Genomic DNA, 22847 nt, shown 5'->3' on the forward strand with positions numbered 1-22847 from the left:
TCAATGCATTGAGTGTAGGAGTTCGGATGTCATGTAGTGGCTGTGCAGGATATTGGTGAGACCACTTTTGGATGAATGCATTCAGTGCTAGTGTGTTGTGAAACTTGAACGGGTTCGGAAAAGTTTTACAAAAATGTTACTAGGGGTGAAGGCTTTGAGCTATTGAGAGAGGCTGAAGGATATTTTTTCAAAGTCTATAAAATAGTAAGGGGCATGGATAGGGTGAATAGCCAAGGTCTTTTCCCCAGGATAGGGGAGTCGAAAACTCGACAGCATTTGTGAGAGAGGAAATATTTAAAAGGGACCTAAGAGGCAACTTTTTCACGCAAGTATGGAATGAGCTGCCAGGTATGGCAGCTCATTCCATGCCAAGTATGGAGGCATGTAGAATTACAACATTAAATGAGCATCTGGATGGGTATATCAATAGGAAGGTTTTAAAGGGATATGGGCCAAATGCTGGCAAATGAGACTAGATTAGTTTAGAATATCTGGTCAGCATGGATAAATTGGACCAAAGGGCCTGTCTCCAATTTGTATATCTGAGTATAACTGACCATCTGTGTTTTGAGAATCACCATTTTTTTTCATTGTTGGTTGATGCTCCAATCCTTTGCTTGGTGAAACCCATTTTTCTCTCCCATGTTGTTACAAGTGCTGTAATAAAGGTTAGTTAGCTCGGTTGGCTGGATTGCTAGTTTGCAATGCTGTGATGCCAACAGCACAGGCTCAATTTCTGCATCGGCTGAGGTTACCCTGAAAGCTCCACCTTTTCAAACTTGTCCCTCAACTGAGGTGCGGTGACCCTCAGGTTAAACCACCACTTTTTCTGTCATGACAGAGCAGCCCTACTGCCTTCCAGGGCTATGGTGACTACTTTTACTCAGTGATAAGTGATTAGAAATTTTATATTCTATATTGTATGGTGTATTTCCTTTTGGTGACATTTGTAATGAGACCTAAGGGCAGGGAAGGAAAATGTCTGATCATTAAAAGTGGGGATAAAGTAGGCTTACAGGGAAGAGAAAGTAAGGACTGCACATGATGGAGATCAGAGTGTAGAGTGTAGTGCTGGAAAACAGAGCAGGTCAGGCAGCATCCGATGAGCAGGCGAATTGACGTTTCGGGCATTAGCCCTTCATCAGGAATGAGGCTTGTGGGTCGGGGCTGAGAGATAAATGGGAGGGGGTGAGGCTTGGGAGAAGGTATCTGGGAAAGCAATAGGTCGATGAAAGTAAGGGAGAAGATGATCAGTCAGAGTTGGGAGTGATGTACGTGTCTGGAGGGCGGTGCCGAGTTGCCAGGGCAGGAAGTGCAAAACCTGAACCCACACCACTCCCCTCACCTCCGTCCAAGGCCCCAGTGAATCCTTCCACATTCGTCAGAAATTTACCTGCACCTCTATCAATGTCATTTATTGCATCCATTGCACCCGGTGTGGTCTCCTCTACATCGGATAGACCGGACGCCTTCTTGCGAATCGTTTCAGAGAACGTCTCTGAGTCACCCGCACCCACCAACTCCACCGCCCCGTGGCTGAACACTTCAACACCCCCATCTAATCCATTAAGGACATGCAGGTTCCTGCGCCTCATCCACCTCCAAACCGTTGCCAACCAACGCCTGGAAGAGGAACGCCTCATACTTTCTGCCTTGAGACCCTGCCACCACACGGGATAAATGTGGATTTCAACAGCTTCCTCATTTCCCCGTACCCCACATTATCCCAGTCCCAAGCCTCCAACTTGGCACCTCCCTCCAGACCTGTCCATCACTCCCCCTCTGACTGATCACCTTCTCCCCAACTTTCAATCACCTATCGCTTTCCTAGCTACCTTACTCCAGTACCACCTCTCCCATTTATCTCTCAGCCCCCCCCCGCCCCGACCCAAAAGCTTCATTCCTGATGAAGGGCTTATGCCTACAACATCAATTCTCCTGCTCCTTGGATGCTACCTGACCTGCTGTGCTTTTCCAGTATTACACTCTCGACACTTGCCTTCACAACAAAATGCTTCAAGTTAACTGCCAGTTTCATAGAAAATTGTGGAATTGATTTTGGTAATTGAGAAATTTGAGCTACTCCACCATCAATGATAACAGCCCTTAGGGTGAACAGTTCTTACCGGAAAAATAACAGTGAAGATTCACGATGCTAAATGGGACAAACTTGAGCCATTTTAGGAACTTGAGACTGGGCATCCATGAGGCACTGTGGGCCATCACCAGCAGCAGAATTGTACTCCTCAATCTGTAGTCTCATGGTTTGGCATATCACACACAACCATTAGCATCAAACCAGGAGATCAGCCCTAAGATAAGGTGCACTATAGCAACTAACCAAAGCTCTTTTGATAGCACCTTCTAAACCCATGATCTGTGCTATCTTAAGACAATGTTGGCTACCGCTCCCTTACTAATGCTACCACCACCCAGTTCCCCTCCAAGCTGCATTAAGTTTTGAATTGGAATCATATCACTAAACGTGGAACACCTGTTGTAATATTGGAAAACTAATAGAAACTAGCACCCTCTCCCAGGGTGAATTAAATATCACTGGAACTTTGTAATAATTGTGTTCATGTAAAACTTTAAAGAGGCTGTTCAAAAATTCTTTTGTGATCCAGATAAGCAATTGACAAGTTTTAGAAATATTTGGCTTTTTTTTCCTGTTAGAAACATAAAAAGCAAGAGTAGTAGTAAGCCACTTGAGCCTGCTCTGTCATACAATATGATCATGGCTGATCATCCAAATGCAAACCTTGTTCCCATTTTCTCCACATACCATTTGATCTATTTAGCCATAAGAACTATACCTATCCCTTAAAAATATTCAATATTTTGTCCAGAAATACGTTTTGTGGCAGACAATTTTGTTAGTTCACCACTATCTGGATGAAGAAATATGTTCTAGTTTCACTTCTGAATATCCGAATCCTATGTCCTTTCGACTATGATCACTGGTTCTGGCCTACCCCACTATGAAGGCCAACATACCATTTACCTTCATTGCCTGCTGCACTTGCATGCTTACTCTCAGTGACTGGTGTTCAAAGACACCTTTAGTTGCACCTCCAACTTTCCCATTCTATTCAGATAATTTCCCTTTCTGTTTTTGCAACCAAAAATCTGACATTTATCCAAATTATATTTCATCTGGCATGCATTTTCCCTATCGCTCAACTTATCAAAATCACACTGAAACATCTCTGTATCGTCCTTACAGTCCATCCTCCTCTCAGTTCACCCTTCTACCCAGCTTTGTGTCACCCACAAACCTAGAAATAGTAATAGATCCCTCATATAAATCATCTATATATATTGTGAATAACTGGGTTTGAACCACTGATCTCTGTAGTACCTCATTGGTCACTGGCTACCGCTCAGAAAATTACCTGTTTGTTCCAGCTCTTTGTTTCCTGTCTGTCAACTGGCTGTCTGTCTATGCAAATACACTACCCCAATCTCGCATGTTTTTTGCTAATTTCTTCTGTGGGACCTTATCAAAAAACTTCTTATGTCAAAGTAACACCCACTGGTTTCACCTTATCAATGTTACTAGTTATATCGTCAAACTTTAAATAGATTTGCAAAGTATGATTTTCCTCTCTTAAACCCATACGGACTCTGTCCAATCCATCCTCATGACACAAGAGGCCCAGCAATCACTTCCCGAGCTTCTCACTGGGTTTTATGGTACACCTAATCGGCCCCTGGGGATTTACAAAGCTTTATGTGTTTCAAGACACCAGCATCACCATCTCTGTAGGATGGACATGATCAAGATGTCACCATCTATTTCTCCACATTCTATGTCTACCATGCCCCTTACATAAAACACTACAGTATACATACACAATTCGACTTTTATGGGCCTTGAGCAGTGATACAGAACAAAGCGACCTAGGGGTTCAGATTTCTGAGATTTGCTGCAAATTTCGACAAGGTGGTTAAAAAGCTTTTTAGCATGCTTGCCTTTATTGCTCAGACCTTTGAGTTCAGGGGTTGGGACGTTTTGTTGAGGTTGTACAGGACGTTGGAGAGGCCTCTTCTGGAATACTGTGCTCAGTTCTGGTTGTGCTTTCATAGGAAGGATATCATTAAATTGGAGTGGATTCAGAAGGGATTTACCAGTATATTGATGGGAATGTATGGTTTCAGTTATAAGTAGAGGCTGGATAGAGAGGGACATTTTTCACTGGAATGTCGGAGATTGAGGGGTGACATTGGTAGAGCAATATAAACCCTGAAGAGAAAACATAATGTGAACAGCAGGTGCCCTTGCCAGGAAGGCGGTGTATTTTGAGACTAAATACGCTGGGGTGTGGGAGGGGGATGTTTGAAAGGAAGGTGCTGGATTGGGGGAGTGGGATATTGAGAGAAAAGGTGCTGGGGTGTGGGAGGGTGTTGTTGAGAGGGAAGGTGCTGGGGTGGGGCAGGGGGATGTTGATAGAAAGGGTGCAGGGGTGTGGGAGGGGGGTTGTTGAGAGGGAAGGTGCTGGAGTGTGGGAGGGGATTGTTGAGAGGGAAGGTGTTGGGGTGGTGAGGGGGATTGTGAGAGAGAAAGTGCTGGTGTGTGGGCGGGGTTGTTGAGAGGGAAGGTGTTGGGGTGTGGGAGGGGGTTGTTGAGAGGGAAGGTGCTGGGGTGTGGGAGGGGATTGTTGAGAGGGAAGGTGTTGGGGTGGTGAGGGGGATTGAGAGAGAGAAAGTGCTGGTGTGTGGGGGTTTGTTGAGAGGGAAGGTGTTGGGGTGTGGGAGGGGGAAGTTGAGAGGGAAGGTGCTGGGGTGGGTAGGGGATGTTGAGAGGGAAGGTGCTGGAATGGGGGAGTGGGACGTTGAAAGGGAAGCTGCTGGGGTGGGGAAGGGGGATGTTGAGAAGAAAGGTGCTGGGAAGGGGGTGGGGAAGTTGAGAGGGAAGGTGCTGGGGTTGGGGAGGGGGTTGTTTAGAGGGAAGGTGCTGCGGTGGGGGAGGGGCATGTGGAGAGGGAAGATGCTGGGTTGGGGGAATGGAACATCGAGAGGGAAGCTGCTGGGGTGGGGAGGGGATGTTGAGAGGGAAGGCGGTGGGGTGGGGAAGGGGGTTGTTGAGAGGGAAGGCGGTGGGGTGGGAAGGGGGTTGTTGAGAGGGAAGGTGCTGGGATGGGGAGCGGGTTGCTGTGAGGGAAGGTTCTGAGGTGGGGGAGAGGGATGATGAGAGGGAGGGTTCTGGGTTGGGGAGGGGGATGATGAGAGGGAAGGTGCTGGGGTGGGGAGCGGATTGTTGAGAGAGAAGGTTCTGGGGTGGGGAAGGTGTGTGTTGAGAGGGAAGGCGGTGGGGTGGTGAGCGGATTGTTGAGGGAAAATGCTGGGGTGGGGAACGGGGATGGTGCGAAGGAAGGTTCTGGGGTGGGGGAGGGCGATGTTGAGAGAGAACGCGATGGGGTGGGAAGGGGGTTGTTGAGAGGTAAGTTTCTGGGGTGGGGGTGGGGGTGGGGGTTGTTGAGAGGGAATGTGCTGGGGTGGGGGAGGGAGATGTGGAGAGAGAAGGTGTTGGTGTGGGGGAGGGAGTGTTGAGAGGGAAGGTGGTGTTGGGCGGAGGAGGGGAATGTGGAGAGGGAAGGTGCTGTGCTCAGGGAGGGGGATGTGGAGAGAGAAGGTGATGTGGGGAGGTGGTTATTGAGAGGGAAGGTGCTGGTGTTGCCCGGGGGATGTTGAGAGGGATGGGTCAGGGGTGGGGGAGGGGGATGTTGAGAGGGAAGGTGCTGGGGTGGGGGATGGGCATGTTGAGAGGGAAGGTGCCGGGGTGGGGAGTGGGCCAGAGTGACCATGAAAGTGGACAAGGGAGGAGAGCGGAATATGTCTGATGATGGTATCTTGGAGTCGGCCGAAATGCCGGCCGATGATCTATATTCTACATGTAAACAGAGATCCTGAGCGTCCAGTTACCTGCCACTTTAACACACCACCCTGTTCGCTGGCCAACATCTGTCTCACGCTTTCTGCAGTGTTCCAGCAAAGATCAGCATCAGTTGGAAGAACAACACCTTGTTTTCCATTTGGAACCTTGCTGCCCTCCAGACTCAAGTTTAGTAATTTTACAGCCTGAACTGCCCCCCGTCCTAGCCCACACTACCTATGGTTAACCACCAAGTCTCCATTAACAGCGATTCACCCTCCCAACAACATTCTTTATACAACTCTTGTTCTCACTCTATCCCTATCTATCCTTTACTCCTTACTTCCTCCCGCAACCTTTCCTTCAGCATAATAAAAACAACATTTTCTGACTATCAGCTCTGAGGAAGGGTGACCGGATCCGAAATACTAACTCTGAAATCACTTCGCAGATGTTGCCAGACCTGCTGAACTTGTCCAATACCTTCTGGTTATTGTTTCTGATTTACATCATCCGCAGTTCTTTTGATTTTACTTCACTGGGAGTTTCTAATTCAGGTCTAGCAGCCTACATTGTTTATAAACCCTCCCAGTCCACACGAACTCCATTTCTCTTCCTGTCTCTGCTGTCTCTCCCACTCCCTTCACACTCACTGACCACGCCCCAACGGCCTCACAGTGACACTGCGCCACAGCTCATGGTCAGGTGTCACCTTGCTGGCCACGCCCCTCATTCATTCCCATTGGCTGCAGAACCACACCACTCCTCCTATTGGTGCGAACCTGGAGTCAACAGCTCATGGTCACATGTCATCCTGCTGGCTCCACCCCGATTTTCTCTCCCTTTGGCTGCAGCACCACACTCCTATTGGTCTGCAGCTGCCATCAATCAGCCAGGCCCAATTGTGAGGTGAGGCTGGGATCCTCCCTCTCTCTGCCCTGGGATGAGCTTCATCATTCACAGTGAATGGTGCAGTATCACAGAGCACAGGGGCTGGGGTCTATTCAGCCCATTGGGGCGGTACTCTCTCCCTCTGGAGATGTTGAAAATCTGTCCCAACCCCCCTCTCATTTGTACACAGTTCTCCAAATCTTCCCTCAAAAAGTTGTTCCAAATCTGTTTGAGAATAACTGCTGAATCAGCATCCACCTGCCATTCCGACTGTTCCAGATGCTCAGAATTTACTGAGTAAAACAATCTTCACATTTTCACCTGCATTATTTGCTAATGAAAGAGGTTACTGAAAATTGTGACAAAGTTTATAATTTATCTCTGTCTCTCTATACATTAAATATCGCTGAAAACTATCTGCTCCTGGTCGAAATTACTGTTTAACATTCTCAGCTCCAAGGAGAACTATCTGAAATTGTGCTACATCTCCATAAAAGAGAAACCTATCTTAGTTTTAATTTATTAGTGTCATAGAGATGTACAACACAGAAACAAACCCTATGGTCGAACACATGCATGCCAACCAGGAATCCAGGATTCCCATTTGCCAGGAGCTGGCCCATATCCATCGAAGTCCTTCCGCTTCATGTAGCCAATCTGATGCCTTTTAAATGTTGTAATTGTACTAGTCTCCACTCCTTCCTCAGGCTGCTCATTCCATACAAGGACCACCCTTGACGTGAAGAAGTTGCCCCTCAGATCCCTTTTAATCTTTTCCATCTCACCTTAAGCATGTACCCTCTAGTTTTGGACCCACCACACATGGGAAAATGACCCTACCTCTTCACCTTATGCCCATGATGATTTTATAAATTTTGAGAAGATCACCTCTCAGTTTCTAACTGTAAGAAATGGGGAAGTGTGTTGTTTTTACAGAAATAGAAAAGGAAGGGAATGTATGCGTAGAAAAGGGGTCTAAGCAAATATTAGGGAAATGTATCTTTACTTTTAATGCATAATTATGGATAATTAAGTACTAACTTTAATGTAGAATTATTAAAGAAAATAATTCCTTTCACCATAATGTTTAAAACAACAGTCTCAGCAAAAAAAAGCTAAGATTGCGGAAACGCATAAACTAGGCAAGAAAAGATACAGTGTCAAAACATATGTTCAGGAATGGAATGTACCTATGAACAATGGAAGATGTTGCAAGCAAAGTAAAAGAGCATCAAGATACAAGTTTAGCCTTACAAAGGGAAAGATTGCCAACTTGAGAGGGGGGGGGGGGAACAATAAGGGCGGAACACAGAGGGGTAATAATAGAAAATAATAAGAAAGATTGGGTAATATAGGAGTCGGGAGAGTTAACTTCACGCGACTCAAAGGTATATCTGTGTAGTAATTTGAATTTTCATCGCTTCAATTGCTCTCTGCAATTGGGGTCCTTTCTTGCAAGATCGTAGAATAAATTGTCTTGTTTCCAGTTTTGGTGGTCTCGCCTAAATTTTATTGATTTTGTTTCTAACAGATTTGGGTGCTCGTCCTGGGAACCCAAGCTCCGGTCGCGCGGCAATTGTTGGGAAAATGGAGAAGGTGCACCTCGCTGATTTCGGCAGTCTTTAGTTTCCCTCTTTGCCGCAGCGGCTCGGGCAAGCGAGATCCGGACCGAGAGACCCTGGAAACAAGACGGGTTGAGACGCGACGGGTTCGGTCGGGTAACTCTTGTGTATAGGACACGGGTAATAAAAAGGTCTTAAATAAGTATTATCCAAGTGACCGGGGTAGGCATCGGTATTTGCTGCCATCACCGCGGGGCAGAGTGTGCTGACACGCGGCAGGTTTGGTCGGGTAACTCTTTTATACACAAAACCTGGGTAAGATATATATCTGTATATCATCGGGCGACCGGTGCAAGCAACGGTTGTTGCTGCCATTGCCGTGGGCTGGCGTGCGGCGGGTTTGGTGGGTAACTTTTGTGTACAGAAGACCCGGGTAAAATATATCTGTATATCTCTGGGCGACCTTGGCAAGCAATGGTTGTTGCTGCCATTGCAGTGGGACAGAGTATACTGACACGCCACAGCATTGGTCAGGACAACCCTTGTGTATACAAGACCTGGGTATCCGGGCAGCCGGGATAGGTAGCGATTGTTGTCTGGGTAAGCAACGGGATGGTTGCTGCCAGCTATTGCCGCGGGACGAGGCGCATTCGACCAGGTAACTCTTATGCACAGACCAAGGTATGAAAATGGACCTTCAAGTATTACCTTGGTGGTCGGGCACGTAAGAGAAGTACGGTGAATTGGCAACACATAAATTAAGGTAGTTAATTGGCTAAATTAATCTGATGAGTGAGGTGTCTACCTGATTCGGCCACCCAGCCTTAGACCGGTTGTTTAGAGTGAAAATCCCCCACGCGAAGGTCAGAATTCTAAAGTGGGTGCTGACGAAGGTGACACCGAACCTCATAAAGGTTAATTAAGTTATATAAAGAAACGACCGAGTATTGAAATGGGAAATAATAATAGTGATTTAAGTGTAGAAGAAGAAACTAAAGGGATGTCCGTGGACCGCATTCCAATGGACAGCCTTTTAGGAAAAATGTTATGAGACAAGTATAACCCTCGGATGCGAGGAAAGGATGTAAAACAAATGATAAAGTTTTGTTGTTTTGTCTGGACAAAGTAAAGCATTAAAACCCCAAGTATATTTTGGTCTAAATATAGTTCAGACGAAGATTGGCTATGTCAAGATTTAAATATCTATGAAAATAAAAAAGGGTACTCCCGTAAAGAATTTGACTATGCCGCTTGTTGGATAGGGAGTCCGAGAATATTTGTTTTGAAAAATTCAGAAAAAGATGATGAGGAATCAAAAATTTCCCGTTGGGATCCTTTGCCAAATCTAACCCCCACCCCACCCCCATCTTACAACAATGACAATAATGGTCCATTGACGTCTTTCTCCTCTCCCACAGCTCCTGGTCGAAATTACTCCCAGTGAAAGAATGTGAAAATGGTCCAGGGGAAAAACACCCCTGAGTCCGATTAAAACTAGATCAGCAATGAAAAAGAGGGAAAAGGGTGACATATGTGGGGCAACGGCACCAATATAGCCCCTTAGAGAAGTACCCATAGGTAATGGTGAAATTGAATATGTCAATGCAGCACTGACTAGCAGCGAAGTCAGATCTTTTAAAAAGAAAATGAAAAGTTTAATTGGGGACCCCACAGGAGTGGCAGAACAGTTGGATCAGTTCTTGGGGCCGAATTTATATACATGGGCTGAATTGATTAGCATTCTGGGGACATTATTTTCAGGAGAAGAAAGGGGTATGATTAGAAGAGCTGCCTTGAAATATGGGAAAAGAGACATCCGGTGGGTGAAAGAGTAGTACCAGCTGAAAATAAATTCCCCACTGTGGATCCTCATTGGGAGGGCATGGATGAACATGATAGAGGAGAAATGAGGGACATTCGAGAAATGGTTATTTTGGGTATTAGAGAAGCAGCACCCAGATCTCAGAATTTTTTTAAGGCCATTGAAGTGAGGCAGGAGAAAGATGAAGCCCTGTAAGCCTTTTTGCAAAGACTAAGAGCGGCCACTAGAAAATATTCGGGAATGAATCCTGATGATCCAGTAGCTCAGGGACTCTTAAAGGTCCGGTTTGTTACTAACTCATGGCCAGACACGTAAAAAAAATTACAGAAATTCGAGGGATGGAGTGAAAAACAGATGGAAGAATTGTTGCATGAAGCACAGAAAGTATATGTGAAAAGAGAAGACGAAAAGCAAAAACAGAAAGTTAGGATAATGGTTGCAGCGGTGGAGGAAATTACGAATAGAAAATTAGGACAAGAAAGAAAAGCAATGGATAGTAAGTGGAGAAGGCAACAGGCAGGATATTATTACTGCGGAAAAACAGGACATTTTAGAAGGGAATGTGCAAAGTTAGGACAAAAAAGAGAAGCTATTTCATTGATGACTTTTGATGAAGAATAGGGGAGTCAAGTGTTCCTTCCTCCCAAGACCCACCGGGAACTCTTGATAAATTTGAAAGTGAGACCTGAAAGGGAGGAGGCAGTGTTTTTGGTGGATACAGGAGCGGCATGGTCATCTCTAAGTTTTAGACCGAGCGGTGTTAAATTAACTAATAAAAGTCTCAGAGTTTCTGGAGTAAAGGGCGAAGGATTCTTAGTACTCATTTTCGAGCGGACCCTGATAAAGGGAAATAATGAAGAAGTGACGGGACAACTATTATATATTCCTGATGTTGGAAGCACTCTTTTGGGTAGAGATTTAATAATTTTGTTAAACTTAAAGATTGGAGTAGAGAATAGTTCAATAACTGTGACAATAAATAAACTAACAGTTATTGATGAAGAACAGATAAATCCTAACGTGACGCCGAGACCCGGCAACATGGGTGGTTTAAATGTCAATCCCAACGTAATTATACTGTCCCAAGAGAATAAAGCATTCAGGCTTAAACAATATCCGGTTTCATTAGAGGGGCGCAAGGGTTTACAATCAGTAATAGATTGTCTAGTAAAAGAAGGACTACTGGAACCATGCATGTCTCGCTAAATGCCCGAATACTACCGGTCCGGAAGCCAGATGGGACTTACAGACTGGCACAAGATCTCAGATCAGTGAACCGACTAGTCCGGACATGGTACCCAGTGGTGCCCAACCCATATTTTTAGTAGAATACCGTGTAACCACCGCTGGTTTAGTGTAATAGATTTAAAGGATGCATTCTGGGCTTGTCCCTTAGCTCCACAGAGCCGCGACATGTTCGCTTTAGAATGGGTAAATCCATACACTGGCAGGAAACTACAATTCGGATGGGCAGTATTTCCCCAGGGATTCACAGAATCACCTAACTTATTCGGGCAAGTACTGGAAGAAGTCCTGGAACAATATAAAATGCTTTGGGAAACGTCACTGTTACAATATGTGGATGATCTCCTAGTGTCAGGACAAAAGACAAACGATGTAAGTTCAGCCACCAATGGATTATCGAATTTCGTAGAGCAATAGGATTTAAGGGTATCCAAAAATAAATTGCAACATTTAGAAAAAGAAGTAAAATACTTAGGACACCTTATTAGTGAGGGAATTAGACGTATTAACCCCGAAAGAATTCAAGGGATAGTAGAACTGCGCCTCCCGAACACCAAACGAGAATTACGAAAGTTCCTGGGGCTGATGGGTTATTGCAGATTATGAATAGAAGCCCATGCCCAGAAAACGAAAGGGTTATATTACAAACTGACAGAAACAGAACACGAAAAACTGTACTGGACAGAACTGGAAAAGGAAGGGTTACTTGAATTGAAGAGTAGTTTAACACAAGCTCCAGTATTCGCCCTTCCTTCCCTAGAGAAACTATTTCACCTTTTTCTGACAGTAATCGATGGACCAGCTTTAGGAGTGTTAACCCAGAAAGGGGGAGGGAAGAAACAGCCCATAGCCTTCCTGTCCAAAATTCTGGACCCTGTTTCAAGGGGATAGCTTGAATGTCTGTAGGCAGTTGCAGCAACTGCCATATTGGTAGAAAAAAAGCCGGAAACTCACTTTTAGATTAGATTAGATTACATTACAGTGTGGAAACAGGCCCTTCGGCCCAACAAGTCCACACCGACCCGCCGAAGCGAAACCCACCCATACCCCTACATTTACCCCTTATCTAACACTACGGGCAATTTAGTTTGGCCAATTCACCTGACCCTGCACATTTTTGTGACTGTGGGAGGAAACCGGAGCACCCGGAGGAAACCCATGCAGACACGGGGAGAACGTGCAAACTCCACACAGTCAGTCGCCTGAGGCGGGAATTGAACCCGGGTCTCTGGCGCTGTGAGGCAGCAGTGCTAACCACTGTGCCACCGTGCCGCCCACTTTTGGAGGAGCGTAGTAGTTATTACCCCCCATCAAGTCTGAAATGTGTTAAACCAAAAGGCAGGGAGATGGTTAACAGATTCGCGATTTTTTAAATATGAGGACATCCTGATGGAAAAAGATGACCTGGTGTTAGCAACAGACACCTGTCTAAACCCAGCTACCTTCTTATGGAAGGGAGAACCCCTAGACAAACGAGAATTCGAACATTACTGTTTATATATCATAGAGTATCAAACCAAAATTAGACAGGACCTGAGAGATCTACCTTTACATGACGGGGATAAATTGTTTATAGATGGATCATCGAGAGTAGTGGAAGGGAAAAGACACAATGGATATGCAGTAGTGGACGGTAACAAAAACCAAACAGTGGAGGCAGACCGGGTGCCTAACACATGATTAGCCCAAACCTGTGAATTTTACGCATTAAATTAAGCTTTAAAACACTTAACGAATCAGGATGGAACAATTTACACAGACTCTAAATATGGAGTAGTCCATGCCTTTGGAAAGATATGGCAAGAACGAGAACTAATCAATAGTCGGGGAAAGGAATTAGTACATGAAGAATTAATAGGACAAGTATTAAAAAGATGGAATTACTCCGAGAAATAGCTATAGTCCATATACCTGGACATTAGAAGGGGAGTACTGTAGAAGCAAAGGGAAACAGACTAGCAGACGAAATAGCCAAACAGGCAGCTATGAACCGTCCAGTAACAAGGATACAGGTTCTAATACCCCTAATTGAATCTTCTGCCGTGAACCATGTATGCACGGAAGAGGAGGAGAAAGAGTTCCAAGAAATAGGGGCCTCTAAGACAAATGAAGGGAAATGGATTCTCCCTGATGGGAGGGAATTGCTGAGTAAATCAGTCATGAGAAATATTTTGGCCTCCTTCCACCAAGGCAGCCATTGAGGCTCACAAGCCATATGTGACGGAGTATTGAGGAAATATGGATGTTAGGGAATATATACGTTGGCAAAACAGATATGTGCAGGATGCATAACTTGTCAAAATATCAATAAGAAAATAATAAAGGAAGGGCTGAAAGGAGGAAGGAACCCAGGAGTGAGACCTTTCCAAAGTATACAGGTGGATTACACCAAATTACCCCCAGTGGGAAAACAGAAGTACCTGCTGGCTTTATTAGACCACTTAACCGGGTGTGTGGAGGTTTTCCCAATTTCATCAGCCACCTCAAAAGGAGTGGTAAAAACCCTCCTTGAACATATCATCCCACGATATGAAATAGTGGAAAGTATAGATTCAGATCAAGGTAGCCATTTTACTCGCAAGATTCTCCAAGAAGCAATGGCAAGATTAGAGATCTCTTGGGAATTTCGCACCCCTTGGCACCCACCCTCCTCTGGACGGGTAGAACGAATGAATCAGACCTTAAAGAAACAATTATCTAAGCTAGTCCTAGAAATTCGATTACCATGGACCAAATGTTTGCCTATTGTGCTACTACGTGTTCGGACTGCCCCAAGACATGATATCGGGCTTTCTCCTTATGAAATGCTGTTTGGACTACAATTTCTAGGAGGGAAAGGAGAGGTGCCTACAGCTGAGTTTAATGACAAGTTTATGAAAAACTGTGTGTGGCACTTGGCTCTTCATTATCTTATCTTAGCAACAAAGGCCTGCTGGTGCCGACACCGCCACTCGAGTTTGCAGCACATCGGATACGACCGGGTGATTGGGTCCTGATCAAGACCTGGAAAGAGACCAAACTACACCCGAACTGGGAGTGACCATTCCTAACCCTCCTGACTACTGAGAGAGCCATGCGAACTGCTGAGAAAGGGTGGAGTTATCACACTCGCGTCAAAGGTCCTGTGAACGCCCCATTGGCGGAGTGTCACGCTCATCCTACAGAAAACCCTCTGAAAGTTAAGATGAGAAAGAGGGAATGAACTAAGATAAAAGACTCTTTTCATGTTTGATTATATATATTGTCTTAATTTTAAGGGTTTCGTGGACTCACCTCTCCCTGGTGCCTAAAATATTAAGATAGGGTGATAGGAAGGGTTCAGAGATGGGTGGGTACTGGTAAGAGATCTCTTGGGAATTGCCGACTGTTGGGTCTGTGCAGAAATTCCACACCATGGTGAATCAGGAATCCCCACCTTGGTAATACCATTCAATAAAGAGGAATTGTACGATGTACAACAATTTGACTCGGGCTCAAAAAGTACAAAGTGGGAATCTAAAGAGAGCACCTATAAGTTCGCGGGATCGTTCCCAAGACCGGCCCCAAAACTCAGGGTGTTATCAATAGCTTCAGAATTTCCACACTGAAAGGAGCGGTGAATACAACCTGTTTCTGTAATCAAAATGACACCGCACCCTTCCAATTAGGAAAATCATCTTGGGTCGACACCAACCAAGCCACTGCCACGAATACTCCCCAAGTATTGAACGGGACAGATTCGGTATGTGGTCTGAAGCCCTATCTATTTATTCCCGGGGAAAAATACGTTTGTGTGACCGAATGTGTGGAAATAAATGCATGTTATGAAATTGATGAAGCGTTGCCTCAAAACAAGAAAGGCTGGAGTGGTTGCTGTTACCTTGCTTATATAGTCCCTCACCTCTGAATAGAAAACATGTGCCCAACCTGAGAAAGGAGAGGGGAATAAGATGTAAGATCCGAGAAGTCCCTGAAGGAGACCGTTTGCTGTGGACACTACTCCCAAACAACGGTACTACAAGGGCAGGGGTGGAAATACAGAAACTGGCGGCTGCTCTTGAAAATTTAATTAATGGTACCACCGGCACAATGGGGGAAACTCAATCTCAGATATCAGCCATAGCCACTGAAATGATCGCAACAAGACGAACAGCTTTACAGAATCGAATGGCTTTAGACTATCTCTTGGCCGAAAAAGGGGGAACCTGTGCGCTGATTGATAAGTAATGCTGCACCTTCATCCCAGACACCTCTTCCATAGTGGAAGAAAAGGCAGAAATAGTAAAGAAAAAGATAAGGAATAGAAGAGAAATTGCGGATGAACTCCGAAAAGATGAAAGATGGGAATGGGGTGACTGGAGACTGACCAGTTGGGGTCAGCTAACCGGTCAGTAAGCTAATTTAGCTAATAGTTAGCTAATTTAGGTATTCATGTATTGCTAATAATTGTAGGTTTACTGATAGGATTTAATGTGTTAAAATAGATAATGACTAAGCTGGTAATGTCTTTGGGAGGACAACAATCAATGATGGTCATGACCATAGCTCTAGCACAAGAAAGAGAGTGTGGTAGATTACTCCTGGAGTTTGAGAAAAGACAGACTTAGAAGGGCAGAAATGACGAGATTGTGAACCTCTACACGCTAGGGTTAAAATAGGGCAGAAAATAAGAATTGCAAAAACAACAAATGGTAAAAGAAAAGAAATGGGATAGTTGTTAGAAATGGGGTAATTGTTAGAAATGGGGAAAAGTGTTGTTTTTGCAGATATAGAAAAAACATACAGAAAAGGGGTACAGCAAAGAAATTATTAACTCTGTAGGTATTGAGGGAAATAATCTATAATGATGGTTAATTAAATATTAACTTTGGTGTATAATTATTGAAGGATTCAAATAAGTTCAATAAGTTCTGTTTAAAAATTATGTTTTCAGCAAAATCCTGAGATAACCGAAATGCGAAGTCCATACAAAACGATACAAGTTAATGAAATGTCCGAGGATGGAATGTGCCAGCAGAAGTGATACAAAATGTTAGAACAGATCTTGATGTCCCTATGGATAATGGACAAGTGAAAAAGGAACATCAAGATACAAGTTTAGCCTTGTGTCAGCATTTACAGAGCGGAAAATTGCCAACTTGGAAAGAAGGGGGCAATGGGCACGGAGCATAGATGGACAGAGGCAAAATTAATTAGAAAGATTGGGTAACTTAGGAGTCGGGAGAGATGACCTCACGCAACTCAAAGGTATAACTGTTGTAGTAATTTGAATTTTTCTTCACTTCAATTGCTCTCTGCAATTGGGGTCCTTTCTTGCAATATCGTAGAATAAATTGTCTTGTTTCCAGCTTTGGTGGTCTCGTCTAAATTTTATTGAAATTTGTTTTTAACACCTGTGTGAGAAATAGAAAAGTTTGATTCTTTTGCAGAAAATTAATAGTGCTGGCAAGCTAAGTATTGCCATAATTAAAGCTCAATTATTAAGCTACTAGGCATATAAGAATATGTGCTGGAAATGTGTTGCTGGAAAAGCGCAGCAGGTCAGGCAGCATCCAGGGAACAGGAGAATCGACGTTTCGGGCATAAGCCCTTCTTCAGGCTTATGCCCGATACGTCGATTCTCCTGTTCCCTGGATGTTGCCTGATCTGCTGCGCTTTTCCAGCAACACATTTCTAGCTCTGATCTCCAGCATCTGTAGACCTCACTTTCTCCATATAAGAATATGTGCCGTGGGAAAAGAGGAACGATAAGCCCAGGCATAGAGACGGCTGCAAGGATGCGGTAATGTAGCGACCCCAAATTCTGTGGGAAAAGAGGAACAAGGTGAAACCACAAACGTAACATGTGATAGGGGTTTTTGCAAGATGGTCAAAGAAGTATATCGTATGCCCAAGAAAATAGAAATCAAGTTTAATTTAGATAAAAGGGAAGTCACGTAGCAACAGGTAAAAGATGATTGGATGTTACGGTGGTGGGACAAGTGACCTCATGCAGCTCAAAGGTATAATTGTACATGTATCCAAATGCTAATTTGCTCATTCGCTTGACAAGCTCATTTGCTTGGCAAAGCTTATGCAGCCCGTACTTGCAAGTTCGTAAATAAATTGTCTTGTTTCCAGACTTTTTGGTGGTCTCAGTTAATTTTGATAATTGTGTTTCTCACAGATTTGGGGGCTCGTCGGGATCCCAAGCTCTGGTCGCTCGGCATTCTTGGAGGGAAAGAGAAGGTGCACCTCGCTGATTTCGGCGATCTCTGGTTTCCCCTAGTTGCCGCAGCGGCTTTGGGCGAGCGTGATCTGGACGCAGAGACACTGGAAACAAGACGAGAAGGGAGACGCGGCTGTTTCTGTCGGGTGACTCTTGTGTGCACAAGTTCCGGGTCTTAAAAAGTCTTAAGTGCTGAAACGAAGACGTATCCAGGCGACTAAGAGGTTTCCAGTAACCTTTAAGGCTGAGGGTTTCCAGCGACCTTTGAGGCTGAGGGCCGGAGCGGCACGACCAGGTAACTCTATGCACAGACCAACGGTAAGAAAAGAGTCCTTTAAGTACTACCTTCGTGGTCAAGGACTACTTTAAGTGGTCGGGGACGCACTTAAGTGGTCGGGAATTGGCAAAATAAAATTAAGAGTGAATAATTGAGCAAGTTGATCGGACGAGTAAGGTGTCTACCTGATTCGAGCACCCAGCCTTAGACTGGTTGTTAAGACAGCAACCCCCACCCCCACCCTAAAGTGGTTGTGGAAGAAGGTGACACTAGACCTCTAAAAGATCAATTTTATGGTATGGTAGGAAGATCGTATGAGGAAAGGCTGAGGCACTTGGGGCTGTTTTCATTGGAGAAAAGAAGGTTTAGGGGTGACTTGATAGAGGTGTACAAGATGATTAGGGGTTTAGATAGGGTCGACAGTGAGAATCTTTTTCCACGTATGGAGTCAGCTATTACAAGGGGGCATAGCTTTAAATTAAGGGGGGGGGGGGTAGGTGTAGGACAGATGTTAGGGGTAGATTCTTTACTCAGCGAGTCGTGAGTTCATGGAATGCCCTGCCAGTAGCAGTGGTGGACTCTCCTTCATTATGGCAATTAAACGTGCATTGGATAGGCATATGGAGGATAGTGGGCTAGTGTAGGTTAGGTTGGCTTGTATCGGCGCAACATCGAGGGCCAAAGGGCCTGTACTGCGCTGTATTCTTCTATGTTCTATGTTCTATGTTCTAAATTAGTAGAAATGGGAGGCAAAGGAAGTTGCCTGACTAAGGATCGATCAATCAAAAGCGCTGAGCTCGAGTATATACCTCCAGACACTCCCCTTGGGAGTATGTTGATAAATTGGGAAAATAATTCCCAGACACGGGGAAAGGATAGAAATGTGATGATAAATTATTGTTGTTTTGTTTGGACACGTAAGAGTATAAAGTTACCAAATTAATTTTGGCCCAAATACGGGTCTGATGAAAAATGGCTGTGTCAGGTCTTAAATATATATGTTCATAGAAAACAAAATCAAGGCCAGGGGAAGTCTGATTATGCGGCCCGTTGGGTGGGAAGTTCAAAAATCTCTATCCTGGTAGCGGCAGTAGAAGAGATAACAAAGAGACGGCAGAAAAATGAGAATGACAGGATGAAAGGGGGGAAGTACGGACAACAAGAGCCAGCCATTAGGAAAAGGAGGCAACAGGCAGGATGCTATTATTGCAGTAAAATGGGGCATTTCAAACGAGAGTGCCAGAATTTCCGAAGAGAAAAGAAAATTGTTTCCCTGAAGAACTTTGAGGGAAATAAGGAGGCTTTGGAAGTAAGTTTGAGGCAAATGCGATCAATGGTGAAACAGAAAGAATAGGGCAGGGATAAGACCACTGCCCAATTAGTTCCTTCGAGGGAAGTCTCTGTCGGTGACGGTTAAATGGAATATGTTAACACTCCACGAATTAGTTGTGAAGTAAGAACTTTTAAGGAAGAGATGAAAAGTTCAATAGAGGATCTGGCGGGACTGGCTGAGCAGTTAGATCAATTTCTAGAACCTAAGTTATATACAGGGAGAGAAATGATGGCAATTTTAGGAACGTTATTCTCAGGAAAGGAACGAGGTATGTTTAGGCGGAGACTCTTAAAGGTCCGGTTTGAAACTAAATCGTGGCCAGGCATATAAAAGAAACGACAAAAAATTAGAAGGATGGGAACAGACTCAAGAATTCTAAGATATGAAATCATCCTTATGGAGAGAGACGACCTGGTGTTAACAACAGACACCTGTTTGAACCCATTTGCATTTATGTGGAAGGGAGAGCCCCTAGACACGCGAGAAGTAGAATATTAGACCCAGAACAAGAGCCGACATACAGGTTATTCCTTTACATGAAGGCATCAGCCGTTTATAGACAGGTCATCAAGAGGAGTACAAAGAAAAAGACGTCCAGAAAAATGTTCACAAGCTGGAGGAGTTGTTGCGGGAAACTCAAAGTGACTGTGAGACATGATGTCTGTGTGTGTGTGTGTGTGTGTGTGTGTTTGAGAGAGAGAGAGAGAAGCTGTACAGCTAGTAGAATGCTTTGTGATTCGTTTTGAATGTACATTCGTTTGCTGGTGATTAAATGTTTGTGCTTTGTTCCCTGGAGTTTATGATCCGGGACTGTTTTGAATCTGATTTCTATTGTGGAAATTTTAACATGATATCTTTTAAGGTTAAGGATTTTACAGATTATGAAATAAAAGTGAACTCCTGTTCTTTTTACAGGACATGACTACCTTACTGTCAGTTTCTAACTAACCTCTTTTATCCTTACATGGAAACGATTTATGGAGGACGGGGCTGCCTTGAAGAGGATTTGGCTATTCGAGTTGAAACTTTGGCTTGGATGGGCGGGCCCCTTTGTAAGGCAGCCCTGGTTATTTCACGACCAATATCATTGTGATCGAGCAATAAGTGACTTTGAATACTTGGGAGGACTATTTTTGGATTTGAATCGGGAGACTAAAACCAGACTGGTGGCGGGCAACATAGTGAAAATAAAAGAAGGGATGGGGAGGAGATGTTAAGGGATCTGGTAGACAGGAACAAGGATCAAAGTGGAAATCCCCACAGGTTGGATGTTATTTCTGTGGAAAGACCAGTTACTTTAAGAGAAAGTGTCCAGATGCGAAAAAGGAAGTAAAGGCAATGCCGTGTATGAACCTTGATGAAAATAGGAGTGTCAGGAGTTCCTGCCCCCAGGGACCCGCCAGGAACCCTTAATAAAATTAACCCTTAATAAAAGAACGTAGTTGTCCTAGTCGATAAGAGGACAGCAAGATCATCCTTAAATTTTAAACCCAAGGGAGTGGGAACGAAAAGGTTAATTGGATTATGATAGCAGTTTCGTGATGAGAGGTACGAAAATCAGTTTTGCGCTCATGACAAGACGTTGCCACTAAATTGGGATCAAATTAACTGCAAATAGTGCTATGGAATCTGTTGGGGTTTTTAAAATGAGTTCTCGAGCAAAACAAATATAGAAACAGAATGAGAAGTCACAGGTGACTGGTAAACAAACAGAACTGCGCGATTACAGCTGTTGGAATGTTTTGGTCACTTGTTGCGTTTTCCACCAGGAATTATACAATAATTAATAACTGGTGTCGGTTTGGGCTGGCACAATTGATTCATTATAGATTTAATCATTTGGTATTTGTGGTGGATCGATTGTGTTGACCTGAATCAGTATTGTCAGGATACCTTCACATATTTTGGGTTACCTGTCATACTGATTCATGATTAATTTAAAACCTGACTGCGTGCATTACTGGCCAGAATGTAAGCGGCAGTGACAGCAACAGTCTGATGGTGGAGGAGAGTAGAAAACCTACTTATGGGGAGCTTTAATAGTTAGGACCCCACATCAGGTACGGACCATATTAAATTAGAAGGCAGGACGATGGCTCACAGACTCTAGGATTTTGAAATATGAGACAATCTTAATAAAGCAGAATGACATTGTGTTAGTCACGGACAGTTGCTTGAATCCAGCTGCATTTCAGTGACGGGGAGAGGGGAAGTACCTACAGCCGAATTTATTGATAAGTTTCTGAAAAACTATATTGTACCTCTTGGTTCTGCATTGTCTTTTCTTAGGAATAAAGGTGTATTGGCACAGACACCACCTTTGGATTTCGCAGCACACCAGATAAAGCCAGGAGACTGGGTTCTGATAAAGACTTGGAAAGATACCAAACTACATCCAAAATGTGAAGGGTCGTTCCTCACTCTCCTGACTACCGAGACAGCAGTACGGGTACAGAAAAAGGGTGTAGCCATCACACTAGCGTTCAGGGTCCGGTAGACGCACCTACTCCCTCGGCAGAGTGGCAAGTTCATCCTACAGAGGACTCTGAGAATCAGGTTGAGCAGAAAGACTGAATTGACATAAGAGATTTTTAAAATTTGCTGCTACTGATTTAAAACTGCTGTTATTAATTGTAAGAGCTGTGTGGGCTCATTTCTCTCAGACACCTGATAAAGACGATAAATAAGAGAAGTAAACAGAGTAACGGGGTGAGTAAGTATAAGAGGACTATCATAAAATGGGTACCATGTCTAGAATTGCTAACTTCATCCTCTTAATGTGGAGGCTTTACGAAATAAGGTTGACATGTTCGGTACTATTAAAAGTCCCTGAATCTAAATACCTGCAAGTAAGAAAAAGTAATGTTTGCAGCCTAGTAGATTGCGGAGATGTAAAGAAACAGAGAAAATACAGTTCCTTTGCAATTAATCTCCAGATCCAAATGCAGACAAAATTTGGCATGACAGGGCCACCACCCAGCATCACAATTCATAAAGAACCCTTTCGTCCGTCCCTACATTGCACTGATAAGAAATGCAACCCGATATACCTCACTATTAAAAATACCTCCTCTGAAGAATCCTTTCCTACTAGTTGGCCCCTTAGTAACAACCTTAGGATTTTAATGGAAGCCCCAGGAGACGCTCTGAGGATATGCAAGAGTACGATGATTGGAAGGTACCCTGGGAAGTTTTTTATTGGATGCTGTCTCCGAATAATTGTAGAGAAGGGAAAACAAAAAGAACAAAAACCTTTTGTCCCTAACGGTGACCCGAAATTGGTAAAAGTTATAGAAGTTAAAGACTTAAGACAAACCATTGAAATAGAAACTGGATACAGGGAGACAAATGTCTGGGTAGAATGGGTGAGATTATACGGCAAAAAAGTCTAAATAAAATCAATTGCTTTGCATGTGCCTTGGGAAGACCGGTGGCTCGTGTGGTTCCCTTTCTGCTCAGGTGGAAGCGAGATAAGACTGGTATGCTATGCACGATAGCCCTGTACCAGAATGAGACGGCATGGGGAAACCCTGCTTTTCGAACATTGATGCCGATGTTTCCTGTCTTAAAGAAGGGGGAATTGAGAAAATCTCCTACATTTGCGAATGTGGTTTGGAATCATACCTCCTGTATAAAGAGGAATGGGACAGGTCAG

Source organism: Chiloscyllium plagiosum, unplaced genomic scaffold (genome assembly GCF_037043375.1).
Source record: "Chiloscyllium plagiosum isolate Xiang-an unplaced genomic scaffold, Cpla_swu_hap1 HiC_scaffold_42, whole genome shotgun sequence".
Classification (NCBI taxonomy): Eukaryota; Metazoa; Chordata; class Chondrichthyes; order Orectolobiformes; family Hemiscylliidae; genus Chiloscyllium; species Chiloscyllium plagiosum.